At 34.7% G+C, this 18,976-nt stretch overlaps 1 long non-coding RNA gene across 2 annotated transcripts in view; it reads right to left on the reverse strand.

Annotated features, from left to right (window-relative positions):
* LOC145516334 (uncharacterized) overlaps positions 1–18,976 on the reverse strand; it is a 35,008-nt gene that overhangs the window by 3,263 nt on the left and 12,769 nt on the right. Inside the window, exons 4-5 of one of the 2 annotated variants that reach the window (XR_014061305.1) lie at positions 3,328–3,530; positions 747–1,334 (exon numbers count right to left, since the gene is read on the reverse strand). This is a non-coding gene — a long non-coding RNA (uncharacterized LOC145516334). Of the gene's footprint in view, positions 1–746; positions 1,335–2,854; positions 2,985–3,327; positions 3,531–18,976 lie in introns of those variants that run through there. The other variant, XR_014061306.1, reaches the window with a different exon arrangement.

The following is an 18,976-nucleotide window of genomic DNA, read 5'->3' on the forward strand; positions in this document are numbered from 1 at the left end:
AAGAACTAATTGATTAATTAAATGACTTTTTGGTACTGTGTTAAATGTAGTGAAAGTGTAATAAAATTTAGTATCTTCCTGCAAATATTTTGTAATTTAATGGGAGGAAACAAATTTATAATTTTAACATGCCTAAATGCTTGCTAACTGCATGTTTTGGTGTATGTAGACATTATACAGCTGTGAGGACAAGGAAAGCTTCAAATATACCTTTGGAGATGATTATGATTAAAAAAAGTTCTAGCTGTTGAAGAGTGAAAAAATTAATAAGTATCTTCTAGTCCCCTAAAATTTTATTGCTTGTGTTATATTCTATTGCTCAGACATTTCTTGCAGTATCTCTATGATTGCGAGATGAAGAAAAAAGTTCATTTCCTGAATAACTTTAGCCATGACAGCTAAGCTTAGTCCACTAGGATATATGCCCCTGTGAGGCTTATATTCTCCTATTGGCATATTTATTAAACTTATTTTTACTACAATTATTTTCTAATGTCTATATAAGCTTGATGATGAAATTCATTTAATTAATTCTTATGTAGTTCATATGAAATTATATCAGTTATGGTTGCTCTTCCTAGCTCCAATTTTGAGTCATGTTAATTTCATGTTTCTGTCTTATTGTGGGTCTGTTCTTATGTGCAGCGTAGTTTTTACATATAGATTTGCCTAATTCTATGAATGAAGACTATTTGCTATATACTAGGTTTTAATAAAAATATTTGGGTATTGGGGAAAATAAATACCTTTAATGTCTTATGATATAGAATATACAACAGAATGTCAGATGTGAAGAACCACTCAATATTATTCAAGAAGTAGGTAGTTCAGTTCAGTTCAGTTCATTTTCTCAGTTGTGTCTGACTCTCGGGACCCCATGAACTGCAGCACGTTAGGCCTCCCTGTCCACCACTAACTCCTGGAGTTCACCTAAACTCATGTCCATTGAGACGGTGATGCCATCCAACCATCTCATTCTCTGTCGTCCCCTTCTCCTTCTGCCTTTAATCTTTCCCAGCATCAGGGTCTTTTCAAATGAGTCAGCTCTTCGCATCAGGTGGCCAAAGGATTGGAGTTTCAGCTTCAACATCAGTCCTTCCAATGAACACTCCGGACTGATCTCCTTTAGGATGGACTGGTTGGATCTCCTTGCAGTCTAAGGGAGGCTCAAGAGTCTTCTCCAACACCACAGTTCAAAAGCATCAATTCTTCGGCACTCAGTTTTTATGATCCAACTCTCACATCCATACACGACTACTGGAAAAACCATAGCCTTTTTGAATTATGGTTTTCTCAAGATGCCCAGGAGTGGAATTGCTGGATCCCGTGAAACTCTGTTAAGAGAAATCAAAAAATATCTAAATAAGTGAAAAGATATTTAGTTTTCATGGATTGTAAGGCTCAAAATATTGAGTTTTATACTTTTCTGCATATAAAAAAATTTCTGTTTGATTTTACACCTAAGTATTTCACTTTCTTAGGTGTTATTGTAAATGCTATTTTTAAATTTCAAACTTCGAATTTTCATTTGTTCTGTATAAGAAAGCAATTGACTTTTGACTGTTTAAACTGCACATTTGTTATACTTGCTTATTACTTTCAGGATTTTTGGGGGAAGGTGAGGTTGTTTTTTAATAGACAATAGTGGCATATGTAAATGAAAAACAATATATACATATTTTGATATAAAATATTTTAATTCAAATTTATTTCTTTGAATCAAAGTATGTATACTTACTATTTCCCAGATGTTTCATTATGTTTTATTGAGGAAAATGAGATATTTATACAATAGTTATAGTTAAATCTTATGCCATTTTAATGGTTAGATAGCTTGCTTGAAACAAAATTGTTTTCTTAAACTTAAATGCTAATTATATCTTTGGAATTTGCTTGGATAATATTTATTCAAGGAAAAAGGAAACTTGCTAAAACACAAATAATTTTTAAATTCTGATTTAAAGAGAAACAAATGTGTTTTATGTTTTCTATCAGATAAATTTCTTTATATGATACCTTTCATTTGTATCAATACATTGAGTATGTTGCTGGTTGCTTAATTTTAATATTTTACATAACGTGAATAAAATTTCAGTTTATTGAAATAATATAGTTTAATGGTAACCCACAATACCTGTGTTACCTTTTTTATCTTAAACCTCTAACATTAGTCAGCTAATTTTGCTGTCTCTGGAGTTAACAAATAAATTCTTTTCAATTTTGTAAGTATCATCTGTCAACATTTTATCATTCAAGTTCTGTCTTCAAAAGCTGCTGCATGGACTATCACATACCTGCCAGAATTTGAAGAGAGAAAATGTAAAATAACCATGGCAAAATCAGAGAAGTCATTCCACAAGCAGAAACTTTTAAGTATCAGTCTCTCCTGGATCTTAGTTTCATGGTTTATGAAAACTCATGAAATATGAAAACTTATGAGCACTTATTTAATGCACATGTCCTATTCTTTGTCTGAAGAGTTGTTTGCTAATTTGACTTATAAGATTCAAATAAAGGGATAAAGAGATTGAAACAAGAATACATGTGCCACACATTTTCTATTTAAATCCAATGTCTGATTTTCAAAATATGACACATTACATTTTTTATCAAGATGCAGAATTGATCACTCTAGGGAAAAAGAAAATTTGTACTGAAATTACTTTTCTTTAGATTTTTTCCAGCCTCTTAATTTTGATTAAAAATTATGTATTCTGACTATTTTATAATTAAATAATAATAACATGAGTAATCAAAAGCCATTATACAAATACAATATTAAAATACAAGCAAATCCATTATATGATATAATAATTTAGTTAATTACTTTAATGAGAGGGAAAAAACAACCCACTCGAGTATTCTTGGCTGGAAAACTCCATGGACAGAGGAGCCTGGCAGGCTCCAGTCCCTGAATTGCAAAGAGTTGGACAAGACTGAGCAACTGAGCATACACGCATCTGTATAAATACATCTGTAATACTGTCCATCTACCTGCTTAGGTCTCGAAGGTAGACTATGGCTTTGATTGTTCCAAATGAGTCACAAATTCTAGAATTCATGTCTTTTGTGAAGTACCTTCCCCCACTGACTCTGAGCTTGTCCAATAAGGTTTTTGCAAACATAATGAAAACAAAGTTTGACAAATGTTTACACACTGGAGATTTTCCTTTTGCAATGCCCTTTTTTTGAATCTCACTGCCATGTCATGAGGAATCCTAAGCTAATCATTTTAAGTGTCCCTAAACTCTCTAAGCAAGCCAATGTGAGACTTATGTATTTAGGGATATATAGCTTCCCAGGTGGTGCTAGTGATAAAGAATCCACCTGTCAGTGCAGAAGATATAAGAGATGTGGCTTCGATCCCTGGGTTGGAAAGAGCCCCTGGAGGAGGGCCTGGCAACCCATTCCAGTATTCTTGGTTGGAGAATTCCATGGACATAGGAGCCTGGTGGGCTATGGTCCATAGTGTCGCAAAGAGTGGTATGCAGCTGAAGCAACTTAACACACACCCATTATGTATAGGAAACCTATGAAGACAAAGAGGATGATTATCACAAGATGTAGAGAAGCGATTACCTTTTGGGATTTCAAAGTGTATGAGGAGACATTATCAAGAAGGACAAAAGGAGATATCCAAAATGTAGACAACATTTTATCTTAAACAATGCGTTTTGAAAATTGTTATCCTTTAAAATATACATGTACCTGATGTACATTTCTGTATGCTACATTTTATGATGAAGGAGTTTTGATGATTTACTGTCATATAACAGCATGGTAATTAGTGTGAGAAGCAGACTTGATGTAATTAAATTTTACATAAGCATATTACAGTTTGCTTAGCATTTTCCTATACATAATCTCTGTTAATGCTCCAATAGAATAGCCTCATGATGAAGGTTTTATTATGCTTGAACAATTCAGGAATTATATAGATAGATTAGACAAATGCCCGTGATGAAAAAGATAAAAAAGAAAGACGCAAAGCATGATATTCTTGTGCCAGTGCAGAAAGTTTCTTTCATGATACCTGGTTGTTTCCTGGAGGCTCAGACAAAAAAGAGTCTGCCTGCAGTGTGGGAGACCCGTGTCTGATCCCTTTGGGTTGGGAAGATCCTCTGGAGAGGGGAATGGCAACTCATTCCAGTATTCTTGCCTGGAAAATCCCATGGATGGAGGAGTCTGGCAGGCTACAGTCCATGGGACCTCAACAGTCAGACACAACTGAGCGACTTCACCTCACTTCACAGATGGCCAAGAAGCACATGAAAAGATGAAGCCCATAAAAAGATACTCAACATCATGAATATTAGCAAAAACAAATCAAAACTCTAGTGAGGTATTATTACCTCACACCAATCAGAATGGCCATTGTCATAAAATTTGCAAACAGTGAATGATGAAGAGGGTGTGGAGAAGAGGGCACCCTTTTGCATTGTTGGTGGGGATGTAAATTGATACAGACATTATGGAGAACAGCATGGAGATTCTTTAAAAAACTAAAATAGAACTATCATATGACCCAGCAATCCCACTACTGGGCATATACATTGAGAAGACCATAATTCAAAAAGACAGTGCATTCCAAAATTCATTGCAGCACTATTTACAATAGGCAGGGCATGAAAGCAACCTAGATGTCTATCACAGATGAATAGATAAAGATGTTCTACAGATTTATTTAGATACATTTTTGACCATGCTATTTTAAATACTTTTTCAGTAGGTCACCTTTATGTTTGTAAAGTAAATGATTACAATTGCTTATTAAACATTCCAAGTATGGTGAGGCATTTTTATGATAATACAATTTAATGTAAAATAAATCTAATAAAAGTATTGCATTTTTCCTGCATGTGTGCTAAGTTCTTCAGTCATGTCCAGCTCTTTGTGACCTTATGGACTGTAGTCTGCCAGGCTTCTCTCTCTGTGGGATGCCCTAGGCAAGAATAATGGAGAGGGTTGTCATGCCCTCCTCCAGGGTATCTTCCCAACCCAGAGATCAAACTCACATCTCTTATGTCTGCTGCATTGACAGGCAGCTTCTTTACCACTAGTGGCACCTGAGAAACCTTAGTCATTACTAAAAAAGTTCCAATTCTTATGACTCTTCCAATAGAGTTGTTTTTATGTGGAATCTGTTTTCAAGGATGAACACATCATTACTATTTTCATTGGGGAGTAAAAGTCATGTATCTCATTTACTGAAGAAAGTTTATTTTGAAAATATCATTTGACTGTAACCCATAAAGATTTATTCATAAAATAATATTCTTAACTTTGCTACTCTCTAAGAGTTTTGAAAACATTTTGAAACTACAAAGTGCATTTACTCATATTAAAACCTTGACATGTCTTGAGCTACCTGTTTTAGAAGAAAGTATGGCTTCTCACTCTGAGGGAATTTGTAACATTTTCCACTCAAATTTTTTTTCCTGAATCAGACCAATTCAATAGTATATAAAAATGCAGGCTGATTCTGTGAGCTATTGAAGATACTGTTGATATTTTGTCTATTTTCCTGCACAGAGTTGGCTAATACTAGCAGCATATCATCTATTCTTGACAAACAATGGTGGAAAAATGCATTAAGACCAAGAAGGATAGTGAAATGTCACTGGTAACACTTAGAACTCCAGTTTAAATTTTTTTTTTTCCTCCTGAGTTTATTTTCTGAATTGGTGTTTATGGCCATCTGTATTGTTTCTAACAGAATGAGAAAAGTCCTTTTCTCCTAATTTATTTTGTTCTTCCTTTCCTCCATCTAAATTCTTCTCAAATTCCACCGATTATTATCCATTTCATAGGGACTCCAAAAAATCATGAATTAATCATGATGTTTAACATATTAAATAGTATGCATCCTGAAACAGAGTATGAACTAGTAGTAATATTGAACTTTTGAAAAAATATAGACTTTTTTTAAGAGACATTTTAGGTTCATAGCAAAATTGAACAGAAAATACAGAGATTTCTTGTTTGCCTCCTGTACCTACAAGCCAAACCTCTTCCATGTTGACATCCCCACTGGAAAGGTATATTAATTATGATAGATGAACCTACACTGACAACCCTGAATAGTCATTGGAACGACTGATGTTAAAGCTCTAATACTTTGGCTATCAGATGTGAAAAGATGACACACGGAAAAGATCCTGATGCCAGGAAAGATGAAGGCAAAAGAATAAGTGGGCGGCAGAGGATGAGATGGTTAGATAGCATCACCGACTCAATGGACATGAATTTGAGCAAACTCCAGGAGATACTGAAAGACAGAGGAGCTCGGCATCTTCCCATTCATGGGGTCCCAAATAGTGAGAATTAGTGACTGAACAACAACAATATTGACAGAACACGATCAGCCAAGCTCCATGGTTTTCACTAGCGTTAACTCTTGGTTTTGTGGTAATACAAACTATGGGTTTAGACAAATGTATAGTGGCATGAGAGTCCCTTGGACAGCAAGGAGGTCAAACCATTCAATCTTAAAGGAAATCAACCCTGAGAATACATTGTAAGGACTGATACTGAAACTGTAGCTCCAATAGTTTGGCTACCTGATGCAAAGAGCTGACTCATTAGAAAAGACCCTGATGATAGGAAAGATTGAAGGCAGGAGGAGAAGGGGTTGATAGAGGATGAGATGGTTGGATGGCATCTCTGACTCAATGGACGTGAGTTTGAACAAACTCCAGGAGATGGTGAAAAATAGGGAAGCCTTGTGTGCTGCAGTCCATGGGGTCGCAAAGACTCGCACATGACTGAGTGACTCAACAACAACATATTTGCATGAATCAATCCCACCATTATAGCATCCCATAGAATCGTTTCTCCTACCCTAAAAATCTGTCCTCACCTATTTATCCAGCAACCCAGCTTCTGGCAACCATTGATCTTTTCATTGACTCCAGTTTTATCTTTTCCAGAATGTTATATCATTAAAATGATACAGTTTGCAGCCTTCTTAGATTGGCTCCTTTTCTTAGTGGTATGCATTTAAGTTTCCTCCATATCTTTTCATGGATTAATAGCTCATGTCTTTTTAGAGTTGAATTGCCTAAATGCATCATGGTATATCTATCCTTTTACCTGCTGAAGAGCATATTAGTTGCTTGCAAGTTTGGGCAATCATTAATAAATCTGCCATAAACATATGCGTGCAGGTTCTTGTGTGGACATGTTTTCAACACATTTAGGTAAATAACAAATTGTCAGGTTGTATGGTAAGAGTATGTTTAGTTTTGTAAAATACTTCCAAACTGTCTTCCAAACTGGCTGAATCACTTTGTATTCCTGCTAGAAATTAAGGCTCCACTGTTTGGCTAGAATTTGGTACTATTCATATTTTGGATTTTGGCATGTTGAACATTTGAAAAGGTGTATTTTATTTATAGTAACTCATGTAATCATAATCAAACTAAATCCTCACACAGTAAAATGGTAGTGAAAACCTTATCATGATGTTTAATAAAATCATTAAACTATTTAATGCATGAAAACACATTAATAATTATGATTTCATATATGTCACTCAAAAACTCTTTCTTCAAGACCTACCATCAATTGTCAAAATTTTAAAAATATGTCTGCTCTGGAAAAGTATATATATATATATATATATATATATATGCATATATATCTGTATATATATATATATGTAAACTGAGTAGCTCAGTTGTAACTCACTCTTTGCAGTCCCGTGGACTGTAGCCAGCCAGGATCCTCTGTCCATAGGATTTCCCAGGCAAGAATACTAGGGTGAGTTACCATTTCCTCCTCCAGGGGATCTTCCGGATGGATTCAGGGATTGAATCTATGTCTCCTGCAACTCCTGAATTGCAGGTGGATTCTTTACCACTGAGCCATCAGGGAAGCCCCAATGAGCTGTTTATGAATAATAATTATTGTAATGAATGTAGCAATTTCAACTTTACTGTGTGCAAGTGTGCAGTTCTTAACATAAATCATCAAAACCACCTGTGTTTGTGCTATCCTGTGCTGTGCCTAGTTGCTCTAAGTACCGTATTAATTCCTGTGTAAAAGTAGTGAAGAATGAGGAGAACTGGGACTGCAGAGAAAGGGATAGTTCTTTTCTCTTTAAATTAAAATGTACTATTAAACTTTGGTTATTAGTGTTTCCAGATTTAAAAAAGCTTATTGTTATTGAAGGTTAATTATTTGTCATTCTCTCAAAATATACAGTTTCATTGGAAAATACCCTATTCTGGGAAAGACTGAAGGCAGGAGCAAAAGGGGACAACAGATGATAGGATGTTAGGGTAGCATCACCAACTCAATTAGCATGAGTTTGAGAAAATTTCAGGAGACCGTGAAGGACAGAGAAGCCTGATATGCAGCAGTCCATGGGAATGCAAAGAGTTGGACACAACTTAATGACTAAACAGCAACAGCAAAATATACATTATCAAAGCTATCTAGAGTCAATCTGGAACTCTTAGTGAGAATTTAAGGAAGAAGAATATGAAAACATAGTATGCAGATAAAATTTAATTTATAGAAGGAAGTTTCAATGATTTATAACTACATGATTCCTATTAATGGTTTAGGAAAATAATCATGGTTTTAAGTTTGTCCTTCTTTCTTCCTTGTAGACATCAAAGTCATCAAAATGATAGATTCATAACATAAATTAATTTATATTGAAGAGCCATAATGAAGAGTCTTCACACTTATTTTCTAATGTAAGCAAGTGTTCATTTAGATGATTCTGGAAAATATTTTGAAATGAAGCATCATAATAATTGATACCTGGAGCTGTGTGGTCTCTGATGGATTGTGTCTTTTTGCTCTTTTTTCATTGAGCAGTGAGAACTGCCAAGCTGCCAGATCTGGCTCAGCGATTGTTGACAGTTTGGTTTCTTTGGAGACAAATTGTTAAAGGTTATAATAAACAAAAAAGTTAGGTTTTCCAAGAAGAGTGAGCATTTCTTCACTTTAAAATGTGTTGCAAGGTAGATGATGACAAGCCCATATTCACTTTGAACATGATTATTTTCCTTGTGTCACATTTGAAATGATTTGGCACATTACAAACTTTGCAGTAAGCATCGGCAACTTCGATATCTGTGTGTGAGATCAGAAGTGGATACACTGTATCAACTATGTCCAAATCCAGAAAAAAATAATTCCTGAACTTCTATTGGTTCATAGCAGTAATATGTGAGCATCTGTTGACTTACTGAATTGTTTTAATCAACCTGATTAAAATCTGTTTATAAATCTTCAATAATATGATGTGAATAAAAACAAATATTTTGTATCTAATCAACACAATTTAGTAAATAACTCTTGACACATCTGCTGTAATTTTTAAAAATAGCTGATGCTACTTTTAATTAATTTGGACACATTTCTGAGTCAAAATGACTGTTTTTAAAAATTGCTAGGACTCTTAAAAATTCTTTGAAATAAGACCTTTAATAAACAGCTCTCATTATGATTTATTTCAACCAATGTTCATGCATCAATAATTGCTTCATATCTTATAAAGTCACCTGCTCCAATAATTTGTATAACTTAATTTACTTTGAGAGGATAAACTTATTTATTTCATAATTACACAGAAGAATTAAGTAGAAATATTCAAGGATGAAATGACACGCAATCAAACAGCTATGTCCTGCGTTTGTCCCACATGGCTATTATCACATAATTTCCCAGGAGTAGGAGGGCATTATACCAGAAGAGAGAACAGGTTTGGGGAAATAATAGTTGTCCATAATATACAAAAGGGAATTTTACAAGTTGCTAATTCTGAAGAGACAAGAAAAATACATCAAAATCAAATTAGAAAATCTGGGAGATAGAAAAGCTGTAGCTTTGTCCAAGTTTGCCTTTGTTTGAACTTGAAACATCTTCCTTTTTCCAGTGTTCTTAACTGGAACACTGCCTTATTCTAAGACAATAAGATACACTATGCACAATTAATTTCCTTAAAGGAACTGGCCCTTTTATACCCTCCTTGGTCTTCTTAACTACTCTGCACACGTGTGTGTGTATTAGTCGCTTAGTTGTGTCTGACTCTTTGTGACCGCATGAACTGTAGCCCACCAAACTCTTCTGTCCATGGCATTCTCCAGGCAAGAATACTGGAGTGGGTTACCATTCCCTTCTCTGGGGAATCTTCCCTACTCAGGGATCATAGCCAGGTCTCCTGCTTTTCAGGAAAATTTTTTACCACCCGAGCCACCAGGGAAGATCCTCTTAACTTCTGTAAATACGATAATTCTAATTTGGGGACATAACTGAGGCAACATAACCTTCCATTTTGTATATCCTGACATAAAAGCAAATAAACAGAAGAAACTTCCCAAATCAGTAAAATATTTGACATTGTTTTAAATTAATACTGATATTTAGTTAAGATAATTAAAATATTTAATAACCTATAATTTTTTGTTTCAAGAAAAAGGAACAAACAGTCTGTGGAGAATCAGGAGGTTGGGTTAGCTTTTGGTTAATTGAGGGGAATCTATCTCAATGTACTGTGAAAATAATAATGGCTGAAGATCAGAACTCTTCCTGTAATTAGCATTCATTTTTAGGTTCTCATATCCAAGACAGAAATTTTTTATGTGTTGTTTATTTCATCCAAGACTTAGACCAAAGTTAATATAGACTTCAATTTTCTTTTTATTTTAAAAAAATTTTAAAGTTATTTGATGACCTAAACATTAGATTAAATTGAAATTAAACAATTGGGTGTGATTACCTAATGCTTATATGATTTATTAAGGTAAATATTAATAGGCATAAAATATGTATGTAAATAATAATTTAAATACTACTGTATGTTTCTTTTATTGAGAAGTAAATCATTGAAAGTATATAACTCAATAGATATATATATCTGAGGTCTGGTTTTTAAAACTATTACTGTAAAACTTTGAGGCCATAACTGATTTAACCTCCCAAATATTTTGTTACACAGTTTAGTTTCAATATTTCTACTTTCTTATAAATTCATTACTATGTGAAAAAAACTTTAAAATGCATATTTATTTCTTAAGATCTAAATAAAGAAAACATATTATACTCTAATAGCCTTATATATTAAGACCTGTTTCCAATATTATTTATGATTCCTTTATGGGATATACTATTTTACTTCTCTTCACAGGTCTTCAAGAAAATAAAGTAAAAGCTTTTTAAAGTATTAATGTTAATCTGGGAAAGTTGGAATTCTACATAGACCATGTATTTATGTGTTTAACATTGCCAAGTGAAAATTCATTTCTTGTTACTCTATTAGAGCAGTTCTGATATCTGATAATGCAAGCTATGTTTTCCATTATTTATGAACATACTTACAAACGTACTTTTTCACTCCAATATCAACCTAAAGAAATAACAGTTTAGTTAATCAAATGCAGAACTGCTGCTAGAATTTTAAATTAGTTAGGCATAATATTATAATGTGGTCATCAGCATGAAAGGATATGGAAAGATTTGCCAACTAGGTAGTATAGTAAATAAGAATTGAAAACACCAGGGATTTAATCATAACTCAACTAATTGCTACTTATAGAAAATTATAAAAATGAATTTCACTAGGCATTATTGCTCCCACATGTGACTAATTTTTTTTATAATTGCTCTTCAATGTAAATATAATAGAAATGTAATAAATAATGGTACACTAATAGATTTAATAATATGTTTCAGAGATATATAATTAAGATGATAAGAAGGAAATAAAAACAAAACATAAAGGCACATTTTATGATAGAAGCAATAAGTGGAAAGAAAAAAAGTGGAAAATAATAATATACTAAAGTTGAATCTTGTCTGGATACAAATAAAGAGACAGAAATGAGACATGAAGTAAATACAACATATAAAATAAAATGTATGTAGACAAGAAACAAGAAAAATAAAAGCAACAGAGGAAAAAGAAGAGACAAGAGAAATGAAAGGGACTGATAAAAAACTTGAAACAAGTAAAAAATGAAAATATTCCATTTCTTACATTCCCCTCTACAAAAATCTTCCAATCTCACGCTAAGCTAACATGCTGGCTATTTCTACTGCTGGGAACTTACTCAAGTTTGATTGGGACCATGGTATTTTACTTTTAGAATACTTGTATCTGTTCACCTTTTTCTTCCACTCCATTTATACTTAATTTTAATAAAGGAAAGGAAAAGAGCATTATTTCATGGTCACTTTTGAAGCTGTATCTCTGAACTTGTTTCTGATTAGATGTTGGAGAATGTTTTAAGATTAAACTAAATATCATAACCAATAAAGATATGTTTGGAAATATGCTGCTTTTATCACTTTATAGAGTGGTAGTTGATTCATTATAAGCTGCACTTATTAAACGTATATTATTTGCTGTGTTTTGATGTGCAGATGCACTTTTGAAACCATCAGTATAGTCAGCATAAGGCACATTTTGTTTACCCCTCAAAGTTTCCTTGTGCCCATTTGTAATCTTTCTATTTCTCCACTGCTCTTCCTCACTGATCTGTTTTCTTTTACCTAAATTAGATTTTATTTTTATGAAATTTTACTTAAATGAGTTTACACAGTAGGTACTCAGTATTGTATGACTTCTTTCACTCAGTGTAATAATTTTGATATTATCTGTACTGCCTCGTGTGCAGTTCATTCTTTTCTATTGCCTGGAAGTTATCCAATGTATGGATATAGCACAAATTGTTTATCCAGTATTCTCCTCTTTGTAATAATTTGATTTCCAATTATGTTATTACCAATGACATTTTATAAACTTTTGCATACAAATCTTTATGTGGCTATTTCCATTTCTCCTATGTACACATCTAGGAATTGAAATTTGTAACTTATGGCAAATGTATGTTTAAAATTTTTAGATTTAGTTTTCAAAGTGGATCTAACCATTTTACATTTCCACCAGCAGTACAGCAGGCTTTCAGTTGCCCCATATGCTTATCAGCACTTGATTTTCTATTTCAAATTTTAATAATACTGATAGATATGAAATTGAACTTCATTATGATTTTCATTTTTATATGCCTTAAACATGTATAACATTCTAATATGTTTATTAACAATTCATATATATTTTTAAGTGTGATGTCTGTTCAGATCGTTTTGACCATTTATATTGAGTTTTTTTTTTTAATTTCAAGAGTTCTTTTTACTTCTAGAAAGTCATTCCCTGTGTGTTGTCTGCCTTCTAATTTCCTAAATTTAAATATACATGAGGGAAACCAACTTATCTTTAAAAAAATTATGGTCTGCACATCAAGTGTTTTAGGTAAGCATTTAAGACAAAAAATGTTACTAGGTAAAAGAGACATATCTCATAATGCTTAAAGTTCAACCCATCAGGAATATAAAAGTTATAAACACATATGGACCTCATGAAAAAAAGTGAAAGTGTTAGTCACTCAGTCGTGTCCGACTCTTTGTGACCCCATGGGCTGTAGCCTGCCAGGCTCCTCTGTCCATGGAATTCTCCAGGCAAGAATACTGGAGGGAGTGGGTTGCCATTCCCTTCTCCAGGGGATCTTCCCCATCCGGAGATGAAACCTGGGTCTCCTGCATTGCAAGGGGAGTATTCACCATCTGAGCCAACAGGGAAGCCCATATGCACCTAATAATAGAGCACAAAAATGCATCTGCAATAATGCACAGAAGTAAAGAGACAAGGAAAGATCATTCCCTAGTGTCTTCAGAGGGAGTATGATCCTGTCAATCCCTTGTTATGTCAGTTTGCAAATTTAATTCAGCATGCAATCGATACAGGATATAAGATTACATTCTGAAGTTATGCAAACTTAAAATTGACCATCGTGATAGTTGCATATATTGGTAAACATCCTAAATACATTTAATTGTGTGCTGTAAGTGAATTTTATGATACATGGAATATAAATCAGTAAAGCTACTTAAAAAAAATACCCTTGAATTTCTGAGATGAAAGAGAGTTTGGTTATGATAGGTTCTCCTTCGTATGCATGTGTACTAAGTCGCTTCAGTAATGCCTGACTCTTTGTGACCCCATGGACTGTAGCCACCAGATTCCTCTGTCCATGAGATTCTCCTGGCTGAATACTGGAGTGGATTGCTATGCTCTCCTCCAGAGGATCTTCCCAATCCGAGATTACACTCGTGTCTCTTATGTCTCCTGCATTGGCAGGTGGGTTCTTTAGAACCTGTGCCACTTGGGAAGCTCTCTGTGTACATTGGTGAATTCAGTTTGCTGAATGAGAGATAGTGGTGACATGTTATTTTCTTTACCTTTCTTCTTTTATTCGTTCTTTCCTTCCATGTTATCTCCATTTCTCAACTCTCTGTGTCATTGTTCTTTCCTCCTTTACTAAACCACCCCCTCAACTGCTTTTTCAGATTTTGGCATTATCTATATACTGCCTTTAAAAAATTATTAGAGCAATGATTTATTTTATAAATAAATAAAGTGACTAATTAATATTGATATTTGTTCTTCCTTGAATATTTAATTCTCCAGTAAAAATCATCTTGCCTGAAGATTTCTGGTTGGAGTGTTTTTGTTTAAAGTTTTCTGAATTTGTATTAGATAATGGAACTACTTATATTCTCTTTCTTCTTATATCAGCTTGGTAAATTGTATTTTTCAAAAATTTTCTTCAAATTTCACCACTTTGCTGACAAAGGTCCACCTATTCAAAGCTATGGTTTTCCAGTAGTTATGAATAGATGTGAGAGTTCGACCATAAAACAAGCTGAGCTCTGAAGAAGTGATGCTTTTGAACTGTGGTGCTGGAGAAGACTCTTGAGAGTCCACTGGGCTGCAAGGAGATCAAACCAGTCCATCCTAAAGGAGATCAACCTTGAATATGCATTGGAAGGACTGTTGCTGAGGCTGAAGCTCCACCATTTTGGCCACCTGATGTGAAGAGTAGCCTCATTAGAAAAGAGCCTGATGCTGGGAAAGATTGAGGGAGAGAGGAGAAGGGGGCAAGAGAAAATGGGATAATTGGATGGCATCACTGACTCACTGGACATGAGTTTGAGCAAACTCAGGCAGCGAGTGAAGGACAGTAAAGCCTGTCATGCTGCAGTCCATGGGGTCCCAAAGGCAGACAGGACTTGATGACTGAGAAACAACAACAAAGTAGTTTGTGAAAATTAGATTTGCATCTTGTAATATCAGAAACAATTACTGAAAACAGAAATAATTTTTCCCAAAAAGCCAGTTCAGTTCAGTTTGGTTCAGTTCAGTCCCTCAATTGTGTCTGACTCTTTGTGACCCCATGGACTGCAGCACACCAGGCTTCCATGTCCATCACCAACTCCCAAGAGCTTGCTCAAATTCGTGTCCATCAAGTCAGTGATGCCATACAACCATCTCATTCTCTGTTGTTCCTTTCTCCTCCTGTCTTCAATCTTTCCCAGAACTGGGATCTTTTCCAAGGAGACAGTTCTTTGCATCAGGTGACCAAAGCATTGGAGTTTCAACTTCAGCATCAGTCCTTCCAATGAATATTCAGGACTGATTTCCTTTAGGATTGACTGGTTTGATTTTGCAGTCCAAGAACTCACAAGAGTCTTCTCCCACACCACAGTTCAGAAGCATAAATTCTTTGACACTCAGTTTTCTTTATAACCCTACTCTCACATTCGTACATGACTACTGGAAAAAGTGTAGCTTTGACTATATGGATCTTTGTCGGCAAAGTAATGTCTTTGTTTTTTAATATGCTGTCTAGTTGGTCATAACTTTTCTTCCAAAGAACAAGCGTCTTTTAATTTCATGGCTGCAGTCAGCATCTGCTGTGATTTTGGAGCCCAAGAAAATAAAGTCTGTCACTGCTTCCATTGCTTCCCCATCTGTTTACCATGAAGTGATTGGACCAAAGGCCATGATTTTCATTTTTTGAATGTTGAGTTTTAACCAGATGTTTCACTCTCCTCTTTCACTTTCATCAAGAGGCTCTTCAATTACTCTTCACTTTCTGCCATAAGGTTGGTATCATCTGCATATCTCAGGTTACCGATATTTCTTCTGTCAATGTTGATTCCAGCTGTGCTTCATCCAGCCTGGCATTTTGCATGATGTACTCTTCATATAAGTTAGATAAGCAGGGTGACAATAGACAGCCTTGATGTACTCCTTTTCCAATTTGGAACCAGTCCGTTATGCCATGTCTGGTTCTAACTGTTGCTTTTTGACTTGTATATAGATTTCTCAGGAGGCAGGTAAGGTGGTCTGTTATTCACATATCTTTACAAATGTTCCACAGTTTGTTGTGACCCACAGAATCAAAGGTTTGGCATAGTCAATAAAGCGAAAGATGTTTTACTTCTATAAAAAGCCAATAGATGATTTTAAATAGCCTATATCAAAAGATTAAAATAATGACAATAAATGAAGGAAAGTAAAACAGTGGAATAAAGATGAGAGAACAAACATGATAAGTAATAAAATTGGAAGGTTGATTTAATATTTTATATAATTAGATATAATTAATATTATAAGAACTGTTTAGAAGGCACATATTAATAATGGCTTAGAAAAGAAAGACCTAGACACATGGTTCCTAAAAAACATTTAATTTTAATACATATACAAATACAAAAGTGAAGAAATAGTAAGGGTTAAAACTTATAGACAGCAGGCATATTAATAAAATACCATAGTCCCTCCTTACCCATTTAAATTTGATATTACTATTGTTAGTTGCTAAATTAAGTGATTTATATTTTGATGAAAATCTATTTCATTTTGATGTTATATTGTGCATATATTCAGTATTAATACATTTCAAATAATAGTTAGAACACAGTTGAGTTCCTCATGATAGAATAAAATATTTTTATCAAAGATTTCTTATAAATCCCCAATCATGCAATACGATTTCTATATCAACAGAGTTGGTGATCATTGGCAAACCTGGCTAAAATCAACATGTTTCAGAATCAAAGTATTTTTTTCAAAGGTTTCCAAATAGACTGAGACGGGAAATAACTTGCTCTTGAGAACGATCAAGTTGTTTCAATATTAGTGATATTTCTTTTACCTTAAATTTCTGCTGTTATCAGAAGAAAAGCCAGTCACTAAACTGTCAATAAAATGCTTCCAGTTGGCACCAATTTTTCAAAATTTGTCTAAGTTAAAACTCCAAAGCAGACATTCCCTCAAAAAAATTTATTTTAACCTGACAGGACAGTGAAGTTTGCTTTATAAAATGGCGCATGATTTATATATGACAACTTTTGAGAACTATCACTTCCTTCACCCATATGTGAGGGTGAAAACCTTCTTTCGTTTCTAAGATTCTAGTCAATTTTGATCAGTCAGGACTTCAGTGATAAAATGGTAGATCTATCAAGCCTAATTGATTTGCTTGAATTCATTCTACTCCTTGTTCAATTCACTTCAGTTCAATTCAGTTCAGTAGCTCAGTTGTGTCTGACTCTTTGTGACCCCCATGGCCTGCAGCACGCCAGGATTCCATGTCCATCACCAACTCCCAGAGCTTGCTCAAACGCATGTGCATCGAGTCTGTGATGCCATATCCTCTGCCTCCCCTTCTCCACCCACCTTTAAGCTTTCCCAGCATCAGGGTCTTTTCAAATAAGTCAGTACTTTGCATCAGGTGGCCAAAATATTGGAGCTTCAGCTTCAGCATCAGTCCTTCCAATGAATATTCACTACTGATTTCCTTTAGGATTGACTGATTTGATCTCCTTGCAGTCCAAGGGACTCTCAAGAGTCTTCTCCAACACCACAGTTCAAAAGCATCAATTCTTTGGTGCTCAGCTTTCTTTATAGTCCAACTCTCACATCCATACATGACTACTGGAAAAACCATAGCTTTGACTAGATGGACTTTGTTGGCAAAGTAATGTTCTGCTTTTTAATATGCTGTCTAGGTTGGTCATAGCTTTTCTTCCAAGGAGCAAACGTCTTTTAATTTCATGGCTGCAGTCACCATCAGCAGTGATTTTGGAGCCCAAGGAAATAAAGTCTTTCTCTTTCCATTGTTTCCCCATCTATTTGCCATGAAGTGATGGGACCAGATGCCAGATCTTAGTTTTCTGAATGTTGAGTTTTAAGCCACCTTTTTCACTCTCCTCATTCGCTTTCATTAAGAGGCTCTTTAGCGGAAGCAGCATTTAATGCCATAAGGGTGGTGTCATTGCATGTCTGAGAAATATTGATATTTCTCCCAGCAATCTTGACTCCTGCTTGTGGTTCATCCAGTCTCACCTTTTGCATGATGTACTCTGCATATAAGCTAAACAAGCAGAGTGACAATATACAGCTATGACATACTCCTTTCCCAATTTGGAAACAGTCCATGGTTACAGGTCTCGTTCCAACTGTTGCTTCTTGACCTGCATACAGATTTCTCAGTAGGCAGGTTAGGTGGTCTGGTATTACCATCTTTTGAAGAATTTTCCACAGTTTTTTGTGATCCACACACTCAAAGGCTTTGGTGTAATTAATAAAGCAGAAGTAGATGTTTTTCTGGAACTTTATTGCTTTTCCTATGATACAAAGGATGGAGGCAATTTGATCCCTGGTTCCTCTGCCTTTTCTAAATCCAGCTTGAACATCTGGAAGTTCATGGTTCATGTACTGTCAAAGCCTGGACTTGGAGAATTTTGAGCATTACTTTACTAGCATGTGAGATGAGTGCAATTTTGGGGTAGTTTGAACATTCTTTGGCATTGCCTTTCTTTGGGATTGGTATGAAAACTGATCTTTTTCAGTCCTGTGGCCACTGCTGAGTTTTCTAAATTTGCTGGCATATGGGTGCAGCACTTTAACAAAATCATCTTTTAGGATTTGAAATAGCTCAACTGGAATTCCATCACCTCCAGTAGCTTTGTTTGTAGTGATGCTTCCTAAGGCCCACTTGACTTTCCATTTCAGGATGTCTGGCTCTAGATGAGTGATCACACCATCGTGGTTATCTGGGTCATGAAGATCTTTTTTGTATAGTACTTCTGTGTATTCTTTCCACCTCTTCTT

The sequence above is a fragment of the Giraffa tippelskirchi genome, chromosome 8, assembly GCF_054371585.1.
Source record: "Giraffa tippelskirchi isolate mGirTip1 chromosome 8, T2T-mGirTip1v1.2.pri, whole genome shotgun sequence".
Taxonomy (NCBI): Eukaryota; Metazoa; Chordata; class Mammalia; order Artiodactyla; family Giraffidae; genus Giraffa; species Giraffa tippelskirchi.